Consider the following 22,520-nt stretch of genomic DNA (forward strand, 5'->3'; position numbering starts at 1 on the left):
GGTTCCTCCCTACCTGTGTCCTTTGACAAGGAGCTTACAGGTCGCCAAACATGCCAGGTAGTCGGTTACCTTAATGAGAAGGTCCCTCTATACCCTGAAGTCTTGCTGTCTCTGCAGGAAAAGTCGCCTCAATTGCTCCTCTGTAGTCTGGAAGCGGTAAGGATTTGTATTTCCCGCCAAGCGAGTGCGCCTCAAGCCTCGCTTTGAAGACCGGTAGTTCTGGTCAAGAGAAGAGGAGCGAGGGGACCGGTAGTTCTGGTCAAGAGAAGAGGAGCGAGAGGAACCCGGAAGGAAGCTCAAGATGGAGGAGACGCTGGACCCATGAGTAATCATGGCAGACTCTCCGGCTACTAAGGGGCTGAAACACCCCAAAGAGACAAGAACAACCGCACTTCCCATAGAGGAAAAAGCGGTGGTGCACGTGGCTGCAGGGAATTCAGAGACCGGGTAAGTGACTATACCGGTTATGGGGCCGACTGCTGTCTATAGCTTTAGGACAGGCATGCCTTTTTTTTCCCTGATTAGCAGCCGCAGTGTTAAACGTCTGTTGTACACACGTTTCTCTTTCTATTTTGTGCACAGGTCTTCCCTCAACCCAGGAGGCCCCTGTCAGACCCCCATCAAATTCAGCTAGCACGTCTTAAGAAGTGCGGTAATTGTGGGGACAGGCTGTCTAGATCTTACACAAAGCCATTTCGCCATACATGTATTAATAAGCTGGCAGGGCAGGAAGCATCTATTTTAATGAAGGATTTTCTTAAATCCGTGCAGGATGAAATGTTGGCTACTATTCGGTCTTTCAGGACTACAGCAGCTACCCCTCAGACCCCAACACAGGCAGAGGAGATCTCCTCCAGGGATAGTCTATCCTCCCAGGATAGTGTTTGGTCTAGAACAGGACCCTCTTCTCTCCTGTCAGGGTCCCAACCCATTCCCTCTGCACAAGCAAGGGATGAGGAGGATCCAGGGGAAGGTACCAGTCAGATCACCTTCCAGTTCAGATGAAGTGTCATACAGCGACAGTGAGAAGGAAAGGGATAGTTCCAAAAGAATCAAAAAATGTCTCTTTCCCTTAGATAGCATGGTAGGTCTCCTTAAAATTGTGCATGCCACTGAAGGGATCCCAACACCAGCCAAAGAGTCTTCCATTCAGGATAAAATGTACAAAGGCTTGGGAAGAGCCCAGTACAGAGTAATTCCCATTCACCAGTCTTTAAAAAACATGAATCACCAGGAATGGAAATTTCCTATGAATGCTTTGTCCAGGCCGAAGACCTGGAAAAGGCAGTATCCTTTTGAGGAACAAGAGTTGGAGGAGTTTTCAAAAAACCCTAAGCTAGACGCACCTTTAGCCCAGCTATCAAAAAGATCAGATTTGTCCTTTGAAAACGCTGGTCACATTAAAGATGTCATGGATCGTAAAATTGAATCCTTATTAAAGGCTTTAACTCCTATAATATGACTACGGCTCTAGAAGATACCTGTATGGCCAGAAATGCAAGTTTCTGGATCAAGGAACTGTCAAAACATATCTCAGCAATGGAGGGATCACAAGACATACTAGATTCCCTATCCGTGATTGGGAAAGCGTTGTCTTACTTAGCAGACTCAGCGGTAGAGTCGGTAATGGCCTCTGCAAGAACAGCAGCTCTTGTGAATTCTGCTAGGAGGGCAGTTTGGGTCAAAGCATGGGAAGGAGATGTATCTTCAAGCTAAGACTTTGTGCTTTGCCTTTTGAAGGGTCTTTTTTGTTTGGCTCTGGTCTGGATGATGTTTTATGCAGATCCTCAGAGAAAGGGGAAAAAATTCCACACTAAGAGGAAGGACAAGTTAGGGAGGTATTCCATTCGGAACTTCCAAGACAGAAACCAACAAAGGTCCTTCAGGGAACAAGCCAAAAGAGGGTCTGGCAAGGGGAAAGCAAAGAGCTAACTTGCTGTTCCTCAAACCTCGACCCAACGCTAAAGAGGCCAAGTGACGGCAGGTTAGCCCATTTTGTTCCCCAATGGGAAAACATCTCAACCAGCCCCTACATTCTCCAAATCATTCGGGAAGGATACTGACTGGAGTTTCCTCTGCCAGTGGCAGAAATAATGGTAACATATCCATCAAAAAAGGGAAGCCCTGTTAAAGGGTATTCAAGAACTAGCGGTACAGAGGGTAATAACACCTGTACCGTTAACTCAGGTATTCCAAGGCTTTTACTCCCACATATTTGTGGTGCCAAAACCCTTGGGAAAATTCCGTCTGGTCATAAACCTAAAAAAGCTAAACAAACTTTTGATATACAAAAAGTTTTTTTCTATGGAGAACATTCATGCAGTCAGAAAAAATCTGTTCAACGTCTTCATAACTACCCTGGATCTAAGGCAGTGGTCCTCAACCCTGGTCCTCAGGGCCCACCAACAGGCCAGGTTTGCAAGATAACTGAAATTCATCCCAGGTGATATAATTTTGCTGCTCAGTGTTTGCAGTACTCTAGTCTGCGTTTCCCCAAGGTAATACTTAAAATCTGGCCTGTTAGTGGGCCCTGAGGACTGGAGTTGAGGACCACTGATCTAAGGGATGCCTACCTTCATGTCCCAATTCCCAAGGATGTAAGGCTTCTAAATGTGGAAAAATCTTCAATGGAGCCAGCGCAGGTTCAGCTCTATCTGGGATAACAAATAGACTCCAGAGTAAAAAAAAAAAAAAAAAACGTTTTCTCCCAGAGGAAAAGGTGGTCTCGGCAGTGAAAAATGTCTGCTCTCGCCCTCTGTGTGCCAGGAGTCAGATTTTGAGGATTCTGGGTCTGACCGCTTGTATCCCAGCAGTAGAGTTAGCCCAACTTCATTTACGAGACCTACAATTTTTCCACCTGTTCTCTTGGAACAAGGGACAGGAGTCCCTAGATGAGAAAATTATGCTCTCCCCTCAAATATCGTCCCTAAGGTTTTGAGGAACTGTCCACCACCTGAGGATGGGCAGACTTTGGGATCAAGAGCAACCCTTAAGGATCGCCACGGACGTGAGCATCGGGGGGTGGGGAGCTCACCTAGACTCACCAAGCAGACTTCCTCAGTCGCCATTCCATCAAGCAGACAAGAGTGGGAACGAATCCCAGAATATTTCAGCTTCTAGTTTGGAAGTTTGGTCAGCCGGAGGTGGATATGTTTGCCACCTGACGCAACAAAAGGAAAGTTGGGCTTGGATGCTCTGGCGCAGCCGTGGCACTCTAAATCTGATTCCAAGAGTTCTACAGAAACTCAGTGGATGCCTGGGAACTGCGTCTCATTTTGATTGCACCGTGGTGGCCAAAGAGGACGTGGTTCGCAACTCTGATGTCCTTGTCAGTAACAGACCCTTGGAAACTCCCAGAGATTCCGGACCTGTTACTACAGGGACCATTTATTCACCCCACACCGCAATTTTTTCAATTAACTGCCTGGGTAGTGAGTGCCAAATTCTGAAAGAAAAAGGTTGTTCAGATCGGGTCATTGATGCCCTCCTCCTAAGTAGGGAGCCGGTGACAAGAAAAATTTATGCCAAAATTTGGAAAATATTCTGTACTTGGCAGAGTCAGAAGAAGAAGAATTCCTCTGCCTCAATCCCCGTGATCCTGTAACTTTTGCAGGATTGGGTAGATAAGGGTGTGGCAGTTACCTTAGGGTACAGGTAGCGGCACTTTCTGTTTTTTTTTTTTTTTTTTTTAGATAAAAGCCTGGCCAAGGAAACTTTAATTAAAAGGTTTTTGGTAGCATGGGGGAAGAGCTACCCTGATTTTTAATAGAGCTAGTTTCCCAGCGTGGAATTTAACTCTGGTACTAGAGACCTTTATCTAGTGAACCCTTTGAACCTTTGGATAAGGTTACCCTGAATATTTTTACCATTAAGTTAGTTTTTCTGTTAGCAATTGCCACAGCTAGAAGAGTGGGAGATTTACAAAGTTTGTCCATAAAGGAACCCTTTATGCTAATTCTCCAAAACAGAGTGATTCTTAGGCCAGATCCTTTGTATCTACCCAAGGTAGTTTCTTCTTTTCACAGGAAGCAAGAGATGGTCCTGCCCTCATTTTGTGAAAAGCCTAGGTGTGCAAAGGAACGAAAATTCCATTGCTTGTATGTGAGAAGGTGTCTTCTCACCTATTTAGAAAGGACCAAAGGATTTAGGAGATCTAGTCACCTGTTGGTTCTACATTCTGGACCAAGAAAGGGATTGTAAGCATCAAAACGTTTGATTTCTAGGTGGATCAAGCAAGCCATTGGTATGTCTTATAAAGTGTCAGGTATTCCCACACCAGCAAACATTAAAGGCACGTTCTACAAGGGGCATGGTAACATCCTGGGCTGAAAGAGCAGGAGCCTCCTGGGAACAGATCCGCCATGCAGCCACCTGGTCCAGTCGAGATGCCTTCCTAAAGCACTATCGTGTGGATGTACTGTCGCAGCAAGATCTTGCCTTTGGTAGAAAGGTCTTACAGGCAGTGGTCCCGCCCTAAGGTAGGCCAGTATGGATTCCTTTATTCTCTCATATGTAGGCCGTCCTGGAAGGGTGAAATGAGAAAACTTACCGTTAATTTACTGGTAACGGTCTTTCTATGAACCCTTCCAGGATGGATGGCCTACTTACCGCCCTGAGGTGGTGGGGAGTATAAAAAAAAAAATGCGTGTGTATGTAACTGTTATTGAATAACTGTGTCCCTTGTAATTCGGTTGGAAAGTTATTTTTCTATTACTGAAAATCAAGGTATGGCTGGGACCTTTTTTTTTAACAGCTGCAAATTAGTTGTGTTTCTTGTAGGGTGGAGCCACAATCTCTCATATGTAGGCTGTCCTGGAAGGGTTCATAGAAAGTTTACTGGTAACGGTCTAACGGTAAGTTTTTTTTTTTTTTTTTTTTTTTTTTTTTTTTTTTCGCTTATATAGGACCGGATTTAAAGGTAGCTCCTCAAAGCACTTTACAAAGAGAGCACAAAAAATACACAGGATTTTTAAGGGGAAAAAATGGAAATAATGTGAAGGCTTGTCAAAAGAAAAAAAGTTGAGATTTGAATGAGTTTTTATAGAAGATGACTCTGATGTTCTTTTTAAAGTGAATTCCAGAGTTTCCGGGCCTAGCAGGAGAAGGCTCTCGCCTATCTAGTGTAGGTGAGTAGGGGGATACACAGAAGACCAGAATTTGAGGAGAGGAGCATAAAAGTTCAGATAAATAATGGGGAGCCTTAAAGATGAGCAAGATGAGCTTAAAGTGATGTGAAAGCTGATGGGTAGCCAGTGCAAGGACTCCACGATAGAGGTAATCTGGTGACTTGTACCAGACCTTGAGAATTCTGGCTGCAGAGTTTTGTACATATTGTAGTTGAAAGTGGATTTAGGTACACCCAACGAGTAGAGCATTGTTGTTCTCCCAACTTCACAACTGCAATGTATGGATCAGCTTCAGTGTATGATAGCATATGATGCAACCAAGCAATGTTTCTCAAGTAGAAAAAAAAAAAAAAATCTTGTGACATTTTGTACATGTGGATCAAAGGTTAAGCTAGCATCAAGTATCGCCCCCTAAATTTTTCAATTTGGATGGACTGAAGCTCAAGAACAGTGCCATCTACAGTCAGATCCATAACTATTGGGGCATCGACACAATTCTAATCTTTTTGGCTCTATACACCACCACAATGGATTTGAATCAGGTGAAAGGTGTAGGAATTACAACAGTTTGTATATGTGTCTCCCACTTAAAGGGACCAAAAGTAATGGGACGATTGGCTGCTCAGCTATTCCATGGCCGGGTGTTCCACTTTTTTAAGAGACCAAAAGTAATGGGATAGATTAGCAATCATAAATCAAACTTTCACTTTTTAATACTTGGTTGCAAATCCTTTGCAGTCAATTATAGCCTGAAGTCTGGAACGCATAGACATCACCAGACGCTGGGTTTCATCCCTGGTGATGCTCTGCCAGGCCTCTTCTGCAACTGTCTTCAGTTCCTTCTTGTTCTTGGGGCATTTTCCCTTCAGTTTTGTCTTCAGCAAGTGAAATGCATGCTCAATCGGATTCAGGTCAGGTGATTGATTTGGCCATTGCATAACATTCCACTTCTTTCCCTTAAACTCTTTGGTTTCTTTCGCTGTATGCTTCGGGTCATTTTCCCTCCTTCACTGTGAAGCGCCGTCCAATGAGTTCTGAAGCATTGGGCTGAATATGAGCAGATAATATTGCCCAAAACACTTCAATTCAAACAATTCATCCTGCTGCTTTTGTCAGCAGTCACATCCTCAATAAATACAAGAGAACCAGTTCCATTGGCAGCCATACATGCCCACGCCATGACACTACCACCACCATGCTTCACTGATGAGGTGGTATGCTTTGGATCATGAGCAGTTCCTTTCCTTCTCCATACTCTTCTCTTCCCATCATTCTGGTATAAGTTTATCTTGGTCTCATCTGTCCATAGGATGTTGTTCCAGAACTGTGAAGGCTTTTTTAGCTGATGTTTGGCAAACTCTAATCTGGCCTTCCTGTTTTTTGAGGCTCACCAATGGTTTACCAACTGTATTCACTCTGGTGAAGTCTTCTCTTGGTTGTTGACTTTGACACACATACAGTGGGTATGGAAAGTATTCAGACCCCCTTAAATTTTTCACTCTTTGTTATATTGCAGCCATTTGCTAAAATCATTTAAGTTCATTCTTCTTCCTCATGAATGTACACATAGCACCCCATACCGACAGAAAATCACAGAATTGTTGACATTGTTTCAGATTTATTAAAAAAGAAAAACTGAAATATCTCACATGGTCCTAAGTATTCAGACCCTTTGCTTAGTATTTAGTAGAAGCCCCCTTTTGATCTAATACAGGCAGGAGTCTTTTTGGGAAAGATGCAACAAGTCTTTCACACCTGGATTTGGGGATCCTCTGCCATTCCTCCTTGCAGATCCTCTCCAGTTCTGTCAAGTTGGATGGTAAACATTGGTGGACAGCCATTTTTAGGTCTCTCCAGAGATGCTCAATTGGGTTTAAGTCAGGGCTCTGGCTGGGCCATTCAAGAATAGTCATGGAGTTGTTGTGAAGCCACTCCTTCGTTATTTTAGCTGTGTGCTTAGGGTCATTGTCTTGTTGGAAGGTAAACCTTCGGCCCAGTCTGAGGTCCAGAGCACTCTGGAGAAGGTTTTTGTCCAGGATATCCCTGTACTTGGCTGCATTCATCTTTCCCTCGATTGCAACCAGTTGTCCTGTCCCTGCATCTGAAAAACACCCCCATAGCATGATGCTGCCACCACCATGCTTCACTGTTGGGACTGTATTGGACAGGTGATGAGCAGTGCCTGGTTTTCTCCACACATACCGCTTAGACTTAAGGCCAAAAAGTTCTATTTTGGTCTCATCAGACCAGAGAATCTTATTTCTCACCATCTTGGAGTCCTTCAGGTGTTTTTTAGCAACTCCATGCGGGCTTTCATGTGTCTTACACTGAGGAGAGGCTTCCGTCGGGCCACTCTGCCATAAAGCCCCGACTGGTGGAGTGCTGCAGTGATGGTTGACTTTCTACAACTTTCTCCCATCTCCTGACTGCATCTCTGGAGCTCAGCCACAGTGATCTTTGGGTTCTTTACCTCTCTCACCAAGGCTCTTCTCCCCCGATAGCTCAGTTTGGCCGGGCGGCCAGCTCTAGGAAGGGTTCTGGTCGTCCCAAACGTCTTCCATTTGAGGATTATGGAGGCCACTGTGCTCTTAGGAACCTTAAGTGCAGCAGAAATCTTTTTGTAACCTTGGTCAGATCTGTGCCTTGCCACAATTCTGAGCTCTTCAGGCAGTTCCTTTTTGACCTCATGATTCTCATTTGCTCTGACATGCATTGTGATCTGGAAGGTCTTGTATAGACAGGTGTGTGGCTTTCCTAATCAAGTCCAATCAGTATAATCAAACACAGCTGGACTCAAATGAAGGTGTAGAACCATCTCAAGGATGATCAGAAGAAATGGAAAGCACCTGAGTTAAATATATGAGTGTCACAGCAAAGGGTCTGAATACTTAGGACCATGTGATATTTCAGTTTTTCTTTTTTAATAAATCTGCAACAATGTCAACAATTCTGTATTTTTCTGTCAGTATGGGGTGCTATGTGTACATTCATGAGGAAGAAGAATGAACCTAAATGATTTTAGCAAATGGCTGCAATATAACAAAGAGTGAAAATTTAAGGGGGTCTGAATACTTTCCGTACCCACTGTACACCTACCTCCTGGAGTGTTCTTGATCTGGCCAACTGTTGTGAAGGGTGTTTTCTTCACCAGGGAAAGAATTCTTCGATCATCCACCACAGTTGTTTTCTGTGGTCTTCTGGGTCTTTTGGTGTTGCTGAGCTCACCGGTGCGTTCTTTCTTTTTAAGGATGTTCCAAACAGTTGACTTGGCCACACCTAATGTTTTTGCTATCTCTGATGGGTTTTTTTTTTTTTTTCAGCCTAATGATGGCTTGCTTCACTGATAGTGACAGCTCTTTGGATCTCATATTGAGATTTTCCAACAGATTCCAAATTCAAATAGCACACTTGATATTAACTCTGGACCTTTTATCTGCTCCTTGTAAATGGGATGAGGGAATAACCTACACCTGGCCATGGGATAGCTGAGCAGCCAATCGTCCCATTGCTTTTGGTCCCTTAAGTGGCAGACACGTATACAAACTGTTGTAATTCCTACACCTTTCAGCTGATTTGGATGTAAATACACTCAAATTAAAGCTGAAAGCCTGCAGTTAAAGCACATCGTGTTTGCTTCATTTCAAATCCATTGTGGTGGTGTATAGAGCCAAAAAGATAATAATTTAAGGAAATTGTGGTCCCAAGTTTCTATATCACAAATGGTTAGATAGGAGAGAAGCAGCCTAAGCAGAATGTGGTTTAGTGTGGATGTATAGCTGAGTGTCCTCAGCATAGAAGTGATAAGAGAGCTCATGTAATCTAAGTGGTTGGCCAAGTGGATACATGTAAATGCTAAATAGTAAGGGAATCAAGATTGAGCCCTGAGGAACACCACCGTACTTGACTGGACCAACTTCAGACTGGACTCTGCCAAGAAAAACAAAATGCCAGTGATCCGTAAGATACAACGTAGGAGGAACTACACTGCATCTGAGCACCACCAACCAAAAACACTATTTAATTAAATTTAAAAATTCAAAGCAAACTCCCCTATTTATCCCTGTTCACTTTGAAAAACACCCATTTTTGGCCATATTGAGTAAGGTCAGATTCATGTAATATTTACTTCCTGGAACCATCTTCCCTTAGCTCAGCCATGCAGGCAAAAAGGTGTGCTTAGTTGAGAACCCCTCCTCCCCGCTTAAAGGCTCCTGGGATGTATGACCACATTTGCCTAGGCAAGAAACCAGAAAGTAACTTAAGAAATGCAAAAAAAAAGCTTAAAACCATAAAATGATATACTTTCCTATTTACTAATGCTAGCAGCATAGGGATTAAAAATAGTCCATGTTGATTGAGAGGTTAAAGTTCTACTTTTAAACCATTTCAGAGCCAATTCTGTGACTTCAAATATGGTTTCAAGATGAGACCATAAAAGATTGTGGTCTATAGTATAAAAGGCAGAAGTAAGATCCAGTAGAGCAATTGTATTGACTTTAAAGAGCAACTTCAGTCAATCATCCAAAAACTTTGGAAAAAATACAAGCAGCATCTAAAAACAGCAGTGATGTGACTTATCGACTCCATTTTCTTAATGTTCCATTCTGCAGTGTAAAAAGACAGCTGGTTACTCCACAGATCATATATGTCACCGTGGGCATTTTAACTGAGGGCAGCTGAAGCCAGCACCATCAGTTTCTGGGGAATTCCTGCTGCTTCTCCACCCTCCACAATACGGGTTTGTGCATGCGCAGTACAGTGGCACATAGAGAGTATGTGCAGAGTAACACGGAGTCTGTCCTCTGGCCATCCCCACCCATCTCTGCCCTCTTCCAGCTCTTCTCTGCCCTCTTTCAGTTCTTCTTCACCCTCCTTCAGCATCCCTTCACTCACAAAAAAAAAAAAGCCTAAAGACACCTGGGATTTCTGATGAAAATATCCCAGGAGTCAACAGGAGCAGATGTTTGATGTAATTTGCCGAAGCAGGAAGTGGACAGGAACTATGGAGAAGAAAAAAAAGGTATTTGCAGCTTGGAAATGTTTTTGTCATCCATTCATAATTTGCAGCTTGGAAATGTTTTTGTCATCCATTCATATTTAAACAGGGGTAGACAATGCTGTTGGAAGGAAGTTTAAAAAGTGACTGAAGAACCACTTTAAGAATGCTGCATCATAACGTCTTAACTAAAGGTTAAACTTTTTCTTTAGTTTTGGATAAAGTGAAGAGCAATTAAGATTGCGGTCAGTTTTTTCTTCTTTTGTGTCCCTTTTAGGGAGATTAACTTTTTGTCCTGCTCACCATTTTCATCAAAAGTAAAAGAAAATCCTAATGTTTGGGTTGATATCAGAGGACTAATGGAGGGGAAATCTTCCAATGGGATTACCAGTGCTTTTGATCTGGGTGACACACTGGGATTCCACCAATTTTGGAGGGATTTCCTCACTTCTGGTTTGGCTATGGGACAGGAAGTGAAGGGAAATCTCCACAATGGGATACAAATGGCAAAAAATGTACAGGCTTTATAGCCAAAATAAAGTGTTTTTGTTACAAAAAAAAAAAAAAAAAAAAGAAAGCCGAAAGGGCTGCTTCACAACCCATAAAATGCTTTTATCTGATGCAGCACACCACAACACTAACCTACCGTGCAATTACAGTGTATTACCACTTGCCTACTGGGCACTTTACCCCCTTCCTGATCAGGCCAGGTTTCAGCTTTCAGCACAGTCCCACTTTGACAATTGCGTGGTCATGCAACACTGTACCCATATGATTGTTTTATCATTTTTTTTTCCACACAGTGCTTTCTTTTGGTAGTTTTTAATCACCACTGGGTTTTTATTTTTTTGCTATACAAATGGAAAAGACCGAAAATTTAAATTTTAAAAGTGCAAAATTTTATAAAACTATGAAAAAAAAAAAACAAACCGATAATTTCAGATGCAGCTCTCTTTGCTTCATTACGATTGGGTTATGCGCCCTCTTCAGGAGTTGACTAGACAGTGTAAAAGCTTTTACCAGACACGCCCATGAGGGCTGTCCCTAACACCATAACACCGGGCACAAAGTGCTCACAAAGCAGTTTCTTGCTGCCTAGTGTAGGAGTAGGACCTAGGCCCCCTGCTGGGACTTCGGTTTTGGCTTTTTGTTTCTTTGAAAATGTATTTGTTTTATTTTCTCACTCACTATCGCTAGCTAGTGTCAGGGGGATCCCCCTGGTGAACTACAGGCGACAGCCGGCTTCGGTTTCGCACTGGATAACCTAGATCCTTAAGGTCTCCCAGCCTGGCCATCAAGTGTGAGCAGGTTGTGGTGCCGATCAGGCTTCGCCACGACGGAGCCCGTGGACCGGCACGTGCCTGCGAGTGGACGTCGCATTGTTCCATTTTTTGCTGGCAGCACCCCCACTCAGGGTGGGAGGTGATCTGCTTCGGAGAGGAGTCTTTGACGCAGACCCTGGGGGAAGATATGGGTCAACTCCCGGGGATGGCAGGGCTGTGGCCCCTGAAAGATCCCCCAGGCCTCTCCGAACAGGCCTGCTCCCACCTGGGGGCGCTGGACTCGGCATCTCCCACCATGGGGGGGGGGGGAGGTTAGTGGTTGCGCGGTACCTTTTTGTCCTGGGGTGTCCTTTTTAAGGTGATCTCTGCGGTGGCCTCATGCTGGCGTTTCTCAGCACTGTTTTAAGTGGGCAAAGGGCTCTCCCTGTGTGAGGGCAGCGGCCTTTTTCCCTGAGCTGCCTATTTAACATTGGCACCATTTTGTGTTAGCCTGGTGTGTTCACAGGCCCTGCTCGGCCTCTAGTGGTGATTTGTCACTTCCTGTTAAACGTTTTCTGCAAGCTGAAGACAGACACAGTGCTGCTGCTCCAGGGGGTAAAATACAGGGGCCTTCTGTCTTGGTGGGCTTTCCTTGGGCACATTTTGCTTCTTCAAACCTTAAAGGGGGACTCTAGTGGCAGAGCAGTATAGCGCGGTACGGCGATTCATCCTGCGATTTAAAGGGACAGTACGATTTTTTTTCTTTTTTTTTTTCAAACTGCAAATGGAGTCCCAAGACATGAATTCCTGCTCAGACTGTACATGTGCACATGCTGGAACTTCCGGATAGCCATCCCTCATGTCTGTCAGCAGTAGTAGAAACTCTGGCATCAAAGGTGGATCTGGTGATGCAACAGGTCGCCACCTTTTAACGGCAGATGTCTTCTGATTCTGAGCCTGATATGGTTGCCACGGACAAACTCATCCCTGCAGGATCTCTATCCTCGCAGTTGGATGGAGAAAAGGATGTGTGCTCCCGGCTGCAGCGGGGGAATGCGCTATGGTGGAAGCACTGTTTTCGTTCAGTAAGGGGCACATTGCAAATGGATGATGAGCCCACACAGGCAGAAAATTGGCTCCCGCAAAGCCCACTAATCAGGCCAGGTGTTTCCTTGTCCTGATGAATTTCACGAGATCGTGAATGAGCAATGACCGCGCATTAAGCATGTGCTGATGGTGCCTAAGCGCTTTGCCCGCCGTTATCCCTTTGCTGACTCAGTCTCCAATGGTTGGACAGTGTTTCCAGGTTGAACAAATCTACCTTAGTGCCTGTGGAAGACTCCCTGCTGTTTAATGACCCCGGTGGACAGACGGGTGGAATCCCTTTCCCGCCATCTACACTTGTTGGCAGGCTCGCTACTTATGCTGGTCTTTGAGTCCATTCTGGTCTCAGACTTACAAAATGGTTTAAGGTACTTAGGGGGTCACCTGAACCCTGAGATGGTTCCCCCAACTTTATTTGTACTTGTAGACCAGATGGTCCAGGCCCAAGTGTACCTGTGTGATGCGGCAATGGAAGCTGCCCCTCTGGTGGCAAGAGTGTCTGCGGTGGGCATTGACATACGCCGCATGGTGTGGCTGAAGAGCTGGTCGGCCGACCAAGCATCTAAGAAAGCCTTAGCGGATCTCCCTTTTCTGGGTGAATGCCTATTTGTTGAATCCTTTTAATGATATAATCAAAGGCCTTACAGGAGGAAAGAGTACTTTACTACCTCAATCCTCACGAGGCATGGCTCCTCGCAGTAAGCGAGGGCCCTCCATTACGGCTCATAAGTGGCTTTTTCGTGCCCCATTGGTGCAAGGGAAAAATACACCGCTCAGGGTCTCTGGAGGGAAGAAGGCTTGGTCCGGTAAGTCCAAGCCCAGCCAGTTCGGGGTCGGCAACTCCTCCTCTGCATGAAGGGACGCCCTCAACCGACTCGGGGGTGGGGGGACGTCTGCATTTAAACAGTGAGGTTGAAAAAAGACCTCAGTCCATCCAGTTCAACCTATGATGTGTGTGTTTACTGTTAACCGTACATTGTATACCCCTTTATGTTGTGGTCTTTAAGGTGCCCATCTAATAGGTTTTTGAACTATCGATGTTCCCTGCCGATACCACTGCTTGTGGAAGAGAGCTCCACATCCTCACTGCTCTGACAGTAAAGAACCCCTTACGTATTTTAAGGTTAAACCGTTTTTCCTCTAGTTTTAGTGAGTGGCCACGTGTCTTATTGTATTGCCTTTCTTTTGAAAAGTTTATTCCTTTATGCTAGGGTCATCACCAGTACAGGATTTGTACATTGATATCATATCCCCCCTCAAGCGTCTCTTCTCCAGAGAGAATAAGTTCAATGCCTGTAGTCTTTCCTCATAGCTGTTGTCCTACATTTCCCTAATATTTTTGTTGCCCTTTTCTGGACTCTCCAGTTCAAGCACAACATTTCTGAGGACCGGTGACCAGAACTGGACAGAATACTCCAGGTGTGGCCGGACCAGAGTCTTGTAAAGTGAGAGAATAATCTCTTTATTTCTGGAGTGAATCCCCTCTTTTTTTGATACATGTCGGTATTTTTATTGGCTTGGCATTGCATGCCACTGCCAAGCTTGTTGTCCACTAGTACCCCCAGGTTCTTTTCCATTTTGGATTCACCCAGAGGTTCCCCCCCTAGTGAGTAGCTTGCGTTCGTGTTTCTGATGCCCAAGTAAGTGCATTACCTTACATTTTTCAACATTAAACCTCATCTGCCATGTAGCTGCCCGCCCCATTTTGTTTTGTTCAGGTCTGCTTTTAAGGCTTCCACATCCTGCATAGAAGATATTGGCATGCTTATTTTAGTATCCTCCGCAAATACCGAGATTGTGCTGGATATCCCCTCCTCTAGGTCGTTTATGAATAAATTAAACAATATTGGTCCCAGGACAGAACCTTTGGGGACCTCACTTTCCATACCCGCCCAATCCGAATACTCCCCATTTATCACCACCCTCTTCACTCGCCCCCTGGAGCCAGTTCTCTATCCAGGTACTGATGCTATGGTCCATACCTATGTACCTTAGTTTGCAAAGGCATTTGACACAGTTCCCCACAAACGCTTACTGTACAAAGTCCAAATACACCACATCCACAGGCTTTCCTTTGTTTAGATGGCAACTCACTTCATCGTAGAAGGTTAGTAGATTGGTCTGGCAGGAACAATTTTTCATGAATCCATGCTGATTACTACTAATACTGTTTTCATTACTAAATTATTGTATGTAGTCTCTTATCAGTAGTCTGCAAGATTTTGGAGGGGATGTTGTTAGGCTGACTAGCCTATAGTTACCCCTTTTTAAATATTGGTACCACGTTGGCTTTTTTTTTTTTTTTCCAATCGGCTGGCACCATACCCATCTGTAGACTATCCTTAAAGATCAAGAATAATGGTCTGGTAATCACCTGGCTGAGCTCTTTAAGAAACCTCAGGTGCAAGCCATCCAGTCCCGGTGATTTATTTATGTTAAGTTTCTCTAGTTTAGTTCTAAGTCTATCCTCTGTTGGCGGTACTTCCTGAGGTGTATTATTTAGTTTAGCATTACAAGCTGAATTAGTGTAGCCCCCCAATTCTTTTGTGAAGACTGAAGAGAATAAATTATTTAACACTTTCGCCTTCTCTCTGTCCTTTGTGGCCAGATTTCCATCGTCGTCTTTTATGGGGCCAGTGTGTTCTGGCCTCGCTTTCTTACTGTTTATATACTTAAAGAATTTCTTGGGGTTCTTTTTACTCTCTTCCGCGATATGTCTCTTGTGTTCTATTTTAGCCGCCTTGATTTAGCCTTTACATTTCTTATTACACTCTTTTGTAATGCTTGAATGCTGCCAATGACCCCTCAGCCTTGTATTTTTCGAAGGCCTTTTCTTTAGTATTAATATGCATTTTTATGTTGGAGTTTAGCCTCCCAGGGTTTAGCTTTGCTCTTTTAAATTTATTTCCCTGTGGAATGCACTGGCCAATCCCTTTTTAGTATGCTCTTGAAGCACTCCCATTTTTCCTCTGTGTTCTTTGTTCCCAGGGTTCTAGCCCATTTGATCTTTTCTAGCAAAGAGCGCAGTTTTGGGAAATTGGCTCTTTTGAAATTGTGTCCTTATATTACCCTTGTGTTTCCTATTACTATGATTAATACTGAAACTAATTGACCTATGGTCACTGTTTCCTAAGTTGCCCTGTATTTCTATATCCGTGAGCAGGTCTGTATTATTGGTAATCAGTAGGTCAAGTACCGCATTGTTTGTTGTCAGTGCGTTCACCATCTGACCCAAAAAATTGTCCTGCAAAACATTTAGGAATGGCCGAGCCTTGGCTGAATGCGCGGTTCCTTCTGCCCAGTCTATATCTGCATAATTAAAGTCCCCCATTATGACATTTCCCTTCCTTGCTGCCAATCCTATCTGTGAAAGGAGGTCCGCCACCCCCTCCTCCCTCTGGTTGGGGGGGGGCCTATAACATACGCCCAATATTACCTTCCCCATAGTGCCTTCCCTTTGAAGTTCTACCCATAGGGATTCTGCCTCGTCCATAGCTCCATTATTAATATCATCCCTCATATTTACCTGTACACTGTTCTTAATATACAGACATACCCCTCCCCCTTTCTTACCTTCTCTATCTCTGCAATAAAGGGAATACCCCTGAAAGCTGTCAAACCAAGTCTCTGTTATCCCCACAAAATCTAAGTCCTCCTCATACTTTAGCAGCTCCAGCTCTCCCATCTTGTTGGCCAGGCTTCTGGCATTGGTATACAAACCTTGTGACCGGATGCATACCATATCCTTATTTGATGTTGTTTTTAGGCTGCTCTTGTGTTTTTTTTTTTTTTTCCCCATACCCACCTTGAATTTAGGAACTCTGAAAATCCCTACCGCTAATGTCCCCATTTTGCTCCCCGCTGGCTAATTCTACATCTTTACCCTCCTCCCCATCACCTAGTTTAAAAGCCCCTCTAACTTTTTGGCCATCCTCTCACCCAGTATGGCTGCACCCTCCCCATTTAGGTGCAATCCGTCTCTACCAAAGAGCCGGTGGCCAACTGAGAAGTCAGCCCAGTTCTCCAGGAACCCGAAACCCTTCTTACTACACCAGCTCCTCAGCCACTTGTTAACTTCCCTAATCTCCCGCTGCCTCTCTGGTGTGGCTCGAGGTACAGGTAGTATTCCTGAAAATACTACCTTGGAGGTCCTAGTCAACTTAGCGCCTAAGTCCCTTAAATCGTTTATTACTCTCCATCTCCCTATGTCACCCACGTGTGCCATGACAGCTGGGTCTTCCCCAGCCCTACCCAGTAATCTGTCCACCCGATTCGTGATGTACTGAACCCGAGCGCCCGGTAAACAGACAGTTCGGCGCTCTCTGTCTTTGTGACAGATTGCCCTGTCTGTCCTTCTAATAATTGAGTCCCCTACCACCAGCACCTGTCTTTCCTTTCTCCTGGCCTCACTGGAGGAGTTCTTCCCCTGGCAGCTAGGGGCGTTGCTCTGCTCCAGCAATGATGGTCCCTGACTGGTTTCCCCAACATCACGCAACGGTGCGTATTTATTGCGTGATCCAACCCAGGATCGGCCTCCTTGTCTTGTTCCCTTCTACCCCTCCTACCTGTCACCCATCTACTCTGCTCTGAGGCCTGCACCCCTGTTTCTCCACCCTCCTCTGTGCATGCCCCGACCTGCACCTGTCGGGTATGATCCCAGCTCTCCTTCAGTATGGAGAGTCTTCTTGGTGTTGCCAGCTGCTTCCCTAGATTCAGGACCTGGGCTTCCAGGGAAGCAACGTGCTTACATTTTGTGCAGCTGTATTCGACCTCTATCGCATGATCGAAGAATATATACATGCCACAAGATGTACACTGAGGAACCAGGTGGGCACCACTCCAGACAGATCTTCCTCTCCATCGAAATGGGCTGTTGCCAGGAGGAATGCTGCGACTCAGCCCAAGGTCATGTTGTATGGGACCTCGCAAGACTTTTACCTCGCAGGGCCAGCCCCCCCGTACAGTGGGGCTATGTCGCGGCCGACCTAACAGAGTTGAGGCCTGGGCCAGACTGGGGTGACCACTGGATCTAAATTATCCATCCCATCACTCAGTCTGGCAGTTGATAGTAGATCTCACAGAAAGAAATTTTTTTTTTTCCCTCCTGGATTTTCTATCTAAAAGATTTTGCAAGGACCAAAGATCCCAGCAAGGAACTACGTCCATACTCCTGACTAGGCAGAAAAAAAAACTAAGTGACTATAGCAGAGAGAGATAGTATAACCCCCCCCCCCCCCCCCCCCCCCGGGTGTAGCCACAATTTTTTTTTTTTTCTGTCTAGTGTCCTACTCCTGTAGGGGGTGGCAGCATAACCCAATAGTCAAGAATGACAGGAGCTGTTTCTGTCAATGAACAAAAAGAGAAAAACAAACCAGCTGAAAGGCTCAGGAACAAGATAGCAAGCCCCAGGGGAAAAGAAGGAATTGATCAGCATAGAGGACTAAAGGCAGAGGATGCATCTTTGCCATCTTCCTGCTTCAACCACACAATGCAATGACGATTCATTACCAGTGGGAGGAAGGCTCCAAAAATTCCTCCCCCCCCACTTGGCAAGCGTGACAGCAAACCAATATATTCTAGCCATGCTGTCCTAGGGATACCAAATAGAATTTTTGGATTCTCCTCCAGAAAATTTTTTTGTCACAAACCTTTCAAAAGACACAAAAGCCCTGGCTATGAAAGACCCAATAAAGGGTCTGATGTGACAGGGGGTTGTGATTCGGGTATCACCAAAGGAACGTCATCAGGGATTCTATACCTATATCTTTCTCGTAAGGAAGCCATCAGGAAGTTTTCATCTCATCCTCAACTTAAAGCCGCTGAACAGGTCTGTCCTATACAGGTTTCGTATGGACTCGATCTTCACTCTCAGGAATCTATTCACCAAAGGATGCTTCATGGCATTGCTATACTTAAGAGATGCTTACCTACACATTCCTATAGCCCCTTAGTCCCAAAAATTCCTGAGGCTGGCAGTGGATATGGGGAAAGAAGTCCTGCATCTACAATTAAAGCCCTCCCTTTCAGACCTTTCACCCTCCCTATGGATTTTTACAAGAGGTAATGGCAGAAACCAGGGGGGAGGGGGGGGGGGGGCACGAGAAGCAAGGCCCTTCAGTTGCTGTCAACAAAAATCCTGGAGTGGGCAAAAAGTCACTTTCCTTATCAGCAGTCCATCTCAAAGGCACTTTAAACGTTGTGGCATATTTTTTGAGCAGACTGCAAATTCAGGAAGCAGAGTGGAGCTTGAATCCAGAAATATTTGCATTGATCACCAGTACTTGGGGGCATCCACAGATGCACCTAATTACATCAAGAGAAAATGCACAGCGCCCTCGATTCTTTTCTCTTCACCAAGACGACAGTGCTCTGGGGATAGATGCCTTCGCTTAGCGCATTCTTGGAACTTTTGCATGGGTTATGCTTTGCCTCCTTTTCAGCTAATTCTGTAGGTTTTGAGGAAGATACAAAAAAATGGATTTTATTTATACTTACCTGTACAATCCATTTCTTGAAGTACACTGGCAACCAATCAGAATTGATGACATTATATATATATATATATATATATATATATATATATATATATATATATATATATATATATATATATATAATATATAAACCCTCCCACACAGGAAGTACCTCAGTTTTGTAGCAAGCAATAAAAGACCCTATAGAAGAGGGGAGGGACCTCTGTGTTCCGTGATGTACTTCAAGAAATGTATTTTACAGGTAAGTATGAATTAAAAATCCATTTTTCTTCACGGGACACAGAGCCATAAATCAGAACATATGGGACGTCCCAAAACAATGCATCTGAGGGGAGGAGGACACCAAAACATACCGCCATCTGACCCTTAACAGAAGGATTACACCGCCGCTTGCAGTACACTGCGGCTAAAGGCAGACTCCTCCTGGGTCCCAACATCCACTCTATAGAAACGAGTGAACGTATGCATCGACGACCAGGTCACGGCCTTGCAAATCTGAGCCATAGAGGCTTGATGGCGATGTGCCCAGAGGCACCTACTCCTCCCACTAAACCATACGCCTGGGTAATAACCTGGCGAATCTAACAGGAAATCATAGATTTAGATGCTGCCAACCCCTTCCCGGGGCCTTCTGGCAGCACAAACATGCTCTTGGTTTTATGAATATGAGTGGTTTCCTGTAAATAAAATTTAAGTGCATGCATTACATCAAGGGAATGCAATAACTTTTCCTCCTCTGAGTGAGGATCTGAAAAAAAAAACAAAGGTAGTATAATGTCCTGATTCAAATGAAAGGCAGACACTACCTTGGGCAAAAAAATCTGGGTGACGACGTAAAATCACACTATCTTGATAAAATATCAAGAATGGCTCTTTACAAGAAAGAGCTGCTAGTTCCAATACTCTTCTAGCCAAAGTTATCGCAATCAAAAAGACCAGTTTCTTGGTCAAAAGAACCAGGGGAACCTGCCCCTGAGGTTCAAAAATTTGTTTTTGCAAAACTGCCAACACCAAATTTAAGTCCCAAGGACACAACGGTGGCTTCACTGGAGGAAGCAAACACAATATTCCCCGGACGAAGGTTTGAACCAACGAATGGGAAGCGATCGGTTCCTGGAAAAAGACAGTTGAAATTTGCCCTTTAATTGTGCTCAGGGCTAATTTCATATCTACCCCTGCTTGCAGGAAGGATAGAATTCTCCCGATGATATATGTGCGGGGATGCAATTTCCTGGCTTCACACCAGGCAATGTAGGATTTCCAGACCCTGTAATAAATATTTGAGAAACTGGCTTACTGGCGTTTATCAGTGTATAAACTGCTGTGCCAGACACACCCTGCTCTTCCAAGATTAAGGCTTCAATAGCCAAGCTGTCAAATTTAGAGACTGTATAGCAGGGTGGAATATCGGGCCTTGAGAGAGCAAGTCTGGAAGCAATGGAAGGACCCAGGGCCTCGTCACTGCCAGCTTCTGGATTTGTGCATACCAAATTCTCCTCGGTCAAGCCGGAGCTATCAGAATTACTGGTCTCCCCTCCAGCTGGATCCTGCGCAACAGACACGATATCAGCTGTACCGGAGGAAAGGCATAGATCAGGAAATATTCCTCCCAAAGGGACACAAAAGCATCCACTCCGACGGCGAGTGGATCCCTGGTCCTGGACACAAATCTCTTCAATTTGTTGTTTAACCTGACTGCCAACATATCTACATCTGGGATCCCCCCAGCTTAGGCAAATCAACTGAAAAATCTCGGTATGTAAGGACCAAACATCTGTTGACGGCTCAAGTAATCTGCCTGCCGGTTCTCTATTCCTGGAATGAATAATGCTGTCAGGCATGGCACAAACTTCTCTGCCCAGGACAGGATATCCACCTCTTTCTGGGCTGATAAGACTCCTTGTGCCTTCTTGATAGTTGACCTAAGCCACGGCCGTGGCATTGTCGGATTGCACCCTGACAGGGTGACTCAGAAGTCTAGGCGTCCAGAACTTCAGCGCCCGACTGACTGCACGAATCTTCAAAATGTTGATGGGGAGATGACTCTCTACCCAAAATCATTTCCCCTGGACAGAGGCTTCCTCTAGAACCACTCCCCAGCCAGAGAGACTAGCGTCCGTAGTCACCACCTTCCAGGTCACTGGAAGAAAGGATTTCCCCTTCTCCAGATTTCTGGTCAACAACCGCCAATTCAGACTCTGTCGTACTCTTGGTAGCAGAGATATGAACCGGTCCAACGACTGAATTCTTCCATTCCACGCAGACAGAATGTTGTTCTGTAAGGGTCTGGCATGGAATTGAGCATAGGGAATTGCCTCGAATGTGGACACCATCTTCCCCAGTAACGTCATGTATAGACAGAAATCTCAGTCTTACTATAGACCGAACCTGATCCTTCAGGTCCGAGACCCTTTTCGCTGGCAAGAATATCTTTGCCTGCACCGTGTCGACAAGAAGCCCCAGTTATTCCAGATGCTGGACTGGCTGTAATGCTGACTTTGCCAAGTTCAGTATCCAACCCAGATGTTTCAAAAAATGTACCGTCTGAAGGATATTTTGGCATAGAGCTGATGCTGATCGATCTATTAGTAACAGATCATCCAGATATCCTATAATTGATATCCCTCTGGACCTTATAACAGCCAATACTGGATCTAGGATCTTTGTGAACACTCTTGGTGCTGTGGCCAGCCCGAAGGGCAGGGCAACAAACTGAAAATGATGGTTTCCAATTGCAAAACGCAGGAACCTTTGATGGGTTTGAAATATAGGCACAGGAAGATATGCATCCTTGATGTCTATGGATGCTAGGAATTCCTCTCCCTTCAGGGAGGATATGACTGAACGAATTGATTCCATGGGGAACGACAAACGTTCAGAAACTGATTCAGCGCCTTGAGATCAAAAATAGGTCTCACATCTCCGTTTCGTTTGGGATTACGAATAGGTTTGTGTAAAACCCCTGAATCCTTTCGTCTTCTGGAACCTTGGTTATCATCCTCTGAGCTCTCAGCTGGTCCAATGCCTGAAAGAGAGAGCTTTCTTTTAGGGGATCTGTTGGTATACTTGGCCTCCCAAACCGAGGGCGTGGGAACACCCGGAATTCCAGCTTGTATCCCTGTGAAATGGTGGAGACAACCCAGTTGTCTTGAATCAACTCCAACCATGCCCCTGCGAACCGCAGGAGCCTCCCCCCCCCACCTAGGTGAGTGGGGGCGCCCTTTCACTGCAAGGGCTTAGAGGAAGACTTGGCTGGTCTCTGGGCCCAGGGCTTTTTCTGACCTGAGGGCTTGGGTCTGGATGCAGGCAGTTGAGGCCGTCTCCACTGCCTGGAATTGGAAGCACTGGTATTGTGTGTGTGCTGGGGATCTTAAAAGAAGGACACCTGCTCATCTTTTATACAGGTATTCACATCATCACCAAAAAGGCATTTTCCCTTAAAGGGGAAGCTAGCCAGTAATTTTTTTACATGGTAATGCCGCAGACCAGCTCTTTAACCACAGGATTCTGCGCATATGCACTGTCATCGGCGCAAATC

Source organism: Pelophylax lessonae (assembly GCF_965119305.1).
Source record: "Pelophylax lessonae genome assembly, chromosome: 1".
Taxonomy (NCBI): Eukaryota; Metazoa; Chordata; class Amphibia; order Anura; family Ranidae; genus Pelophylax; species Pelophylax lessonae.